Source organism: Falco rusticolus, chromosome 2 (assembly GCF_015220075.1).
Source record: "Falco rusticolus isolate bFalRus1 chromosome 2, bFalRus1.pri, whole genome shotgun sequence".
In the NCBI taxonomy this organism is placed as follows: domain Eukaryota; kingdom Metazoa; phylum Chordata; class Aves; order Falconiformes; family Falconidae; genus Falco; species Falco rusticolus.
In genome coordinates this window covers 56,303,492-56,311,596 of record NC_051188.1, presented here as the reverse complement: position 1 = coordinate 56,311,596, position 8,105 = coordinate 56,303,492, and the positions used below count along the sequence as shown (strand labels likewise).

General features: G+C 40.6%; 1 long non-coding RNA gene across 1 annotated transcript; it reads left to right on the top strand.

The window, feature by feature from the left end:
- The first annotated feature begins 206 nt into the window (after positions 1-206).
- On the top strand, positions 207-7,838 carry LOC119143813. The gene is made up of 3 exons (XR_005102833.1): positions 207-480; positions 2,104-2,276; positions 2,985-7,838. It is a non-coding gene; the product is annotated as an uncharacterized LOC119143813 (long non-coding RNA).
- Positions 7,839-8,105: the final 267 nt, after the last annotated feature.

Here is an 8,105-nt window from a genome sequence, read left to right as displayed (position 1 = left end):
TGTGGAAAGGAGTATGCTGGAGGAAATCCTCTAGAAGTAATGCAAGTGAGGTTGGTTTTGTCTCTATGTGTCCAAGACAACCAGGGTGTATTTTGACATCGACTATGCAGAGATAATGCCCCTCCCTAGAAGGGGAGGACTGGCTGCTCCCTGGGGCTGGGGTGATGGGAGTGGAGGTGGTCCCCTGGGCTAGGTGGGTGGCAGAGCAGGGGCTCACTAGCCAAGGCTGTCCCACAGCCCCAGCCAGGAGCAGGGCATCTGGGGTGCACCAGGGAAGCCCCAGCCCCAAGCTTTGGTCACCTCTCTGGGGATGGGCCAAGGCTGGGACAGGACCTCAGCCTTGGCTCAGTGTGGCTCAAGCAACAGCTGGCTGGATAAAAATCCTGGCAGCAGGGTGTTCAGCCAAAGCTAGAGTACAGAGGCAGCACCAGGTTTTCCAGACTTCGCTACTAGGAATTTTCAGGATTTCAGAAACATCCGGTAAGTACATCACTTAAATTCCATTGAAAACAGCCACTTTGAAAACTTTCTTACATATCTTTAAATAAGTGTATATCCTGCATTTAACATGAAAGTGTTTACTAACCTCTGAGATAAGGGCCGCTAAAGAGCTGAAAATATAGTTAATTTGCTGCTGAAAGTAGTTTGTCAGTTCCTTGTGTGAGGTCTTCAAAGGTTAAACAGCTATAATTAAAGTAATTGGAACAGATTCATGATTGCTAGGAAGGTTCTGGAAGCCCTGGGCATGGTGAAAGCTAAAATGTTGCCTTCTTAGTTTTACAGAGCAAAAGACAGCTGAATTTAGGGCTTCCTGATCTATGTATTTATTTTTATAATTATGGTATCACAGGAAGAGAGTCTGGAGGGGAGAGAGCTGCTATTTTGAAAAGATTTATATATCTGTCAAACTGGGAGAAAGGGCAGGGGAACAGGGAAGTTTCTGTCAGAGGAATTTCAGACTGTTGGAACTCACTGAATGGCTGACAAAAAGCGTGACACAAGAAGACAGAAAATATTTAGGTCCTGTACACTACACAGTACGTTACATAGTTCCTTTATCCGATGTCCCATGAAATGAAAAAGACAAATACTCTTTGGGTTTTGCTTCTGAAGCACTATGTTTGCTGAGCACAAATGGTGAGCCACTTTTCCTGCAGGAATGACAGACAGTTGTAGTATACAAAACTGTGTGTACACAGGTACGTAAACAATCCCTATCTCCTCCACAGGCACGTTCTCTCCAGGTTTTTCTATTTTGCTGAATGTGCATGTGGTAGTTGTTGCACAAGTTTTAAATAGCAAAATGTTTTGAACTAGGCAGGGCCAGATAGGATATTAATTTACTCCTGTGTGCAGCAAAACTGTTTCTCCATCACTTGGTATAGGGAATGGGTGACGGAAGCTTCATTCTCCTCTGTTTGGAGACCCAGCTGCAGTTTACTGAAAGAGAGCAGAAGTTTGTCCTAGATATCCTGCAAATTCTCATTCAATATCTAAGTTGCTTCCTGCATATGCCACACTCAGGAAGGGTCACACCAACTAGTTGAAGGCATCTAAATGAGGTGCCTCCACTGAAAGCTTAGTCAGCCATGGGCCCTGGGGGGGAAAGTGGAAACAGCCCTCTAGAAGTGTCTGTTTTGCCCTATTGAGATACGAACCCCTTTCTGAGGATGCCGTTACAGGAAATGTTAAGAATCTGCATTCTCAGTCAAGTATTTCAATTAAGTGGCTAAAATGAGAGAGCATAATTTTTTTCAGAAAGCTCTCAAAAGATAAATTCCCTCCCTGGGATTTCTGTTATCCACTATTGCTCCAAGATGTCTTTAGCCACTGCCCAGGCTCCTTACAGAATTTATTGCAGCTGGCGAAGTTACATGCACCTTTCCCAGAGCATCCCGTTGTCATCTGCAACTTAGGACTCCTGAAGTGAACACAATGAGGAAGCCTTCATGCGCAGGTCATGGTGATGTGTGAACAAAAGTGCTGTTAAGCAACCAAGAAGGGTCATTATAGGATTTTCTAGGTCAAGGGGAGGGGAACAGTAGTATTAAAATGTATATTGTTCTGGAATGCTTTTGTCTATTCCATATTCTCTATGACCAGATCCTCAAAGGCTCCCAGCTGATACTGAAGTAGCTGAACTTCTGCCAAAACCTAACTTAGAGTTAGCTGGATTACCTCTGTATGTCATGGCCTATGGACACTACACTCAGGGATGTGAAAAGCTGATGATCTGTTTATGAAAGGCTTTGTTTACAGGCATGTAAATAATGCTGGTAAGTTTTATTTAATAATGAGAATAAATTTTAGTTCTGTTTTCTATATTAACAGTAAATGGCTGCTGTTTGGTATTCCTTGTGTAAACGGTGGATCCCACAGAACGAGACAGATCCTAAAAGGCCAGATTAATTTGAGGTTCATCTTGCCCTAATGGAGTGGTACAAGACGGCAAGAGTGTGACTTAGGTCCACAAAAAGACTGAAAAGAAAAAAAAGGAGTAATACTGTTTGTAAATCGTACCTCAAAGACACAGGAAGTTTTTTTTTCTTCTGCATTAACCTGATTGAAAAGTCCAAATGACTTTTAGTGAAAGTTAGGCTGCATGGTGCGTGTGCATATGGCATCTTGAGGAATATAACCTGTACTCTTAAAGCTTTGATAAAGTGATAAAAGCCTTAAAGAAACATACAAGTGCAAAACATTGCCAGACAGTTGCTTAGCCTGGGAAGAAAACAGTGATTTGGGGTATTGCCAGGGCCTGATTAAGGTGCTTGCTTTAATGCTGAGTACTGTAGAAGAGTGCTGGGGATTGATGCAGCTCTGACTCAAGTCCAGGGAAAGGATTCCACTGTCTTCAGTGAAAGCTGGGCTGAGGCCTTGATTCTGAGATAAGAGGAGGGTCTTTCTCACCCATGGTAAAAAGGCAGGCTGACTTGTAGTCAACTTGACTTTATTTTGTCTTTTTGTGGTTTTTCACTTTGTAGATGCCCTTGCAGGCTTTTATCTATTCTAGGAGTCCCATGAGACAAAAACATTCACGCTGATTTCATGGAATGGACTGAGAAGTTTCAAGAGGCTCTCTGAGAAGCACTTTATGCCGCTGGCTAAAATCTGAAATACAAATCTACAAGAGAATAGGGAATTAAGCTAAGGAAGGAGAAAAAAACCAAAACCAAACAAGGATGATACAAGAGACCAAAACATGGCAACAGCAACAAAAACACATTTATCTCTGAAGCCATGGGCTATTACATTTTATTCTCTGTAGAGGGAAGAAAGAATTAGAATTCTACTTAGGTATCTTCAATTGAAAGGCATGAAAGTAGGGGATTGGAAAGAGATATTGATGGCTTTAAATAATCACTTTCCCAGAAAAGGAACAGAAAGTTTATCCTGTAATGCACTCAGAAAACTGCTTGCCTAAAGTCACCGTTATTTTAAGAGGAGCCACGTTACATGTTGGTTGCTTGAGAAGTAAATCACATACATACAAAGCTTCAACAACAACGACAAAAAAGGACGAGATAGGTGCTGGTTTTTATCTGTCTACTCATTTCTGAAAGTCTTCATCACAGCAACATCTGAGCATCCATGGATGCCAGCCAGACCTTCAAAACATCCACAGAACATGCTAGAGTTTCTCTTACTTTCTCTTAATGGATATTATTATTTCCTATCACAAGTTGTTTCAGACTGGAATTTAACTTCTTCTGCGTGTGGGTATTTTCATTTTCCACTGGTATGTATGGACTCTTAGTATTTAGAGAGCACAGCGGAAGGAAAAGTAGTAGGATAAAAATGAATGGTGTTTATTTTTCTTTGATTGGATTGAACAGCAAATAGTGTGAATTTGAGTAGACAAAGAAGCCTGTTATTCCATTTTTGGGTGAGATTAACTGCTAAGTAACACTAAAGCTTGCACAATGGTCTAGAAAACTGCTATCAGACTAAAAGGATAATAAAATGTTTTGGACAGAAATCCAAACAATGGTGAGTAATGAATATCTAGCGATCTATAATTCTGACAAAGGTTTTTCTTTGAGGCTATGTGTTAGAATTACATGCACATACACATGCTCAAAATACTGCAGTACTCAGCATGATTTATGTACTTGATAAAATGCCTCATAGTAGCGCAAAAATAGAATTACACCAGGTGCGTAACAAACAGACATGCTACTTTTAAAAAACTCAAGTCAGCCAACTGGAGTGGGAGCCAATGAGAGCAGATGATCAACATATTTATTTTGAAAGCAGCCAGAATGCCTCAACCTTCTTCAGTCACAACTATCTACACTAAATCATGGTAATCCCAGATTCAGCTAATCCCAGTTATGGCTCTGTTATCAGGTGAGAGTAAAAGTAATTCTTTTACCTGGGCCAACGTTCTCATTTCTCACTGTCATCATTGTTTGCTTTTACTGTCCATGCCAGATAAACCTGGCACTTCCTAAAGCCATGGCCAAAGTTCGTGTAACTCAATGTTCAAATTAAACCACAGAGAAGTCCACAGATCCTGCCGCAGTAGCTCCAGGCTCCAGGGACACAAAAAATTAAGGCAGTGACACAAAGAAGAAAGTTGATACAAAGTCCAAGAGAAGGGGAAATAATTGCTTTGATGGAGCTGAAAGACAAGAATGACTCCTCCTGCCAGTATAGTGGCATCTTTGAAAGAGGGAGACTACAACTCTGAATGAAAACTGGGCATTCCTTCTCAAAAATTTCTGCTAAGCAAAAGGAAATATCTTTGAATATCTGGATTCATATTCTAGATCTTTGCATATTTGGATTCAAATTCTAGATTTTAATATAAATGTTTGAGAAATAGAAGTTAATTTTGAGAAATTTTAACTTAGGGATGGAATTTTACAATAGTCTGGGTGGCAAGGAAAATCATCAATATAATGTCAAAGTATGGTCAGTGGTAGAAAACAGGGGAACAGGATAAGCATATGTCTGCTGAGAAGTAATAGTTTCCCAGAATCTAATTCTAGCATCAGAGTAGCTAAGATTCAGTAAAGTGGAAATTCTGCTGATGTAAAGTTATCGTTACCTAAAAGTTTTAAGGGAGAAGGTAAGTGTCCTGTCAGCTGTAAGGACAATGTACTATTTGGTCTATTTAATATCTTGGTTTTCAGAATTTACGGATGGTGAAAGCATGTCCTGATAAAAAACATAGGTGTGGAAGTACTTTGTAGTGAACACAAATAGCTGCATAGGACAGGATTGAAGAGAAGAGTTAGATAGGAAGAGAGAATACAAGAACAAGCAAGCAGATCTGGAATTGACGGGGAAAAGCAGCAGTCAAAGATTTTATGCGAGCAGAGAGAAAAATATGGGGACTATAGTAGGTAGGTGAAATGCAGGAATGGCGCAGCAGAGGAGCTGGCTCTCATGGGAGTACCTTAACCATGACACAGAGATTTTACCTTGAGAACAGGTTGGGGGTGTCAGGAGAGAAGGTTAGGAAACCAGAAAGAATTCAGGAGAGGACTTGCACAAAACAGGTACAGAGAGACTGGCAATGCATAAAGCAAACCTTGTTCATAGACTTAGAAAGCAAGCTGATGATGTGTTGTGCCGGCTATGAGAAAGGTATCAAAACGGAGACCCATTTAATGGTGTAGATCTCTCCTGGAACTATGATAGCATACTTTTGTCGATTAGCATTTTAATGGGTCATAATAAAATACAATATGCGGATGTAATCTGTGCACAAATGCTTGGGGAAATGAAAGACTTACTAACCACCGTTGCATAATTTCAGCATGGAGAAGTTATTGCCCAACTCAGATGTCAAAACCATGCAAATAGAGATGCCTTGGTCCTACTAGGTTAATGTTCAATTTGTTCTATTACCATTTCAAACATCAAAGAACACAGGCAATAATATTTCTGATTTGGATGTTTAACCTTTATTCCAGTAATTTCTCTTCTGGATGAAATGATGCCTAGAGCTAAAGCAATGTAATTGAGAATAAGGATCTTCACCCAGTTCTGTGATTAGGCAAAGGTCTTCACATAGTAAATCCGGTAATATTTTCCCTTAAATCAATATTTCCAGGACAAAAAGGTCTGTCCTGTAGGCCTTCAATACTTAATCTACTGAACATAGCTATTCTCAAATCCTGAGTTGCTTTAGAACAACGGAGAAAAAGCTGAGGGTCATTGTTTGCCTTTTTTTTCCCCCAGTAAGAAAATGTCAGTTTATTGAAACCTCAGTGTTTTCTGGCTTCTGCCCACCTCACAGGGACCCCCAGCTGAAGTTATGTCAAGTCAGCTCCTAAGAACAAAAACATCCTGATTTTAAAAAAGGAACTCTTATAATAATACTTCCCCCCCCCCCCCATAATACTTGATTTGCATGCTTCGTCAGAGTAGAAATCGATTTTGAAATCAGTTTTCCATAAAGTTGGCAAAGTTTCTTTCTTAAATGACTTTTCTTGCACAATGATATTTAATGTTCCCTAGAATAGCATGGAGAGAAGAGAATACAAAGTACCAAATCAGGGAACAGATAGCTGGGTAAACAGGGAATATAAGAGAAGGAGCCATTAAGCACACTCCTCTTACTTCAGGAGTGAGTCCTTTTCAAGGACAAGGGAAAAACAAAATGTACAATTCAGCTCCGTGGCGGTAGGTGTAACATTTTAATAGCTGGCACGCTGCCTGTATCTGATGCACTCGTTCAAATAGGCAGATGCTGGATTGGATAAATGGAAGGGCATGTAAGGACATGGAGTCTAGCTCCTCGCTGCATTTATTATCACTATATCTCACTGACTGCAGAAAGTGGAAAGAAAGTTCCCTGGGTGTTAAGAGCGGCTTTATACTGACAACCTGAGGTGGAGGCTTTTGCTGTGATTAATGGAAGCTAAAGTCACAGAGCAACTGAAACTATTCTATGTCCAACTGAACTACCGCTTGTAACATTTACTAGTGGAAGAGCCTCTCTCCCCCATCTATCAACTCAAATTTAACTCACATGATTTATATTCTTACACAGGTAATTTTATACTACCCAATTCTTTTATTATCAGGTATTTTAAACTTTCATTTTTATACAAAAGTCAAATACTTCTCTTTTTTTTTTTTTTTTTTAGTGGGTGTGATGGATGGTGTGGCTGATAAGAGATCCCAATGCCTGTATTTCCATGCTCCATGCCACCCTGCAGCAGCCAGCTGGTAAAGCCTGGCTATCGGGAGACTGATGATGAGAAAGCTCACCATTTTTTTAGCAGAAAGGTGTCAGGTTTTCCTTCCTGTTTATTATGTTTTAGGGCTGACATTAACTTTGTCTCACCCAAGCCACCGGGGATATGATTTCTCTTTAAGAAATGGAAGACTCTCTGTTTCTCTGGATATGATTGTTCATAAAAATTTGTTTGAGTGCATTTGAAAAGAAAAGCTAATTTTTAACCCGTGTATATTCTTTTGATCCGTGATGGTAGCACACCACACATTTCATGTAGATATGATGTTATTGTTACTAAAAAACACCTCAAGAGAAAAAGCTCTAACCGTATCACCCAGTTTCTAAGGGAAGATGCTCCCATTTGCAGAGCTGCAGAGCACCTGCTCGTGCTGGGGTGAATTACAGTCACGGAGGGTGCAATACCAGTAGCCCAGGTGTGAAAAACAGCTTCTTAGAAAGTATATCCTCAAATATCTGTTGCTGTCACGAACAACGTCACAGGTGCCCGTGAGTCAGCACTGCAGTCCATCCTATTTTAATGCAGAGACCGAACCATAAACTTCCACAAGAAAATAACGCAGCCTGCAACCACCGCTGTAACGTGCCCAGGGATCCTTCTGCCAGCTGGCAAAATGAATTAAAAAGGAAAGAAAATGTTTATTTGCCCGTGCATCCCTGTTTTTTGGTGTTGTGGGGATTTTTTTGGGGGGGTGTGGTGTTTTGGGGGTTTTTTTTGTTTGTTTTTTTTTTTTTTTTCCGGTGAGTAATGACTGCTCTCTGGTACTTGATAGCCGAGGCTGGCAGCGCTATGGCAACCGGGCTGCAGGAAGGGCGGAGGGGAAAAGTCGCTTAGCAACTGGAAGCTTTTAGACAGGCAAGGCTGGTTTAAAGCACAGCAGTTTAAAAAAAA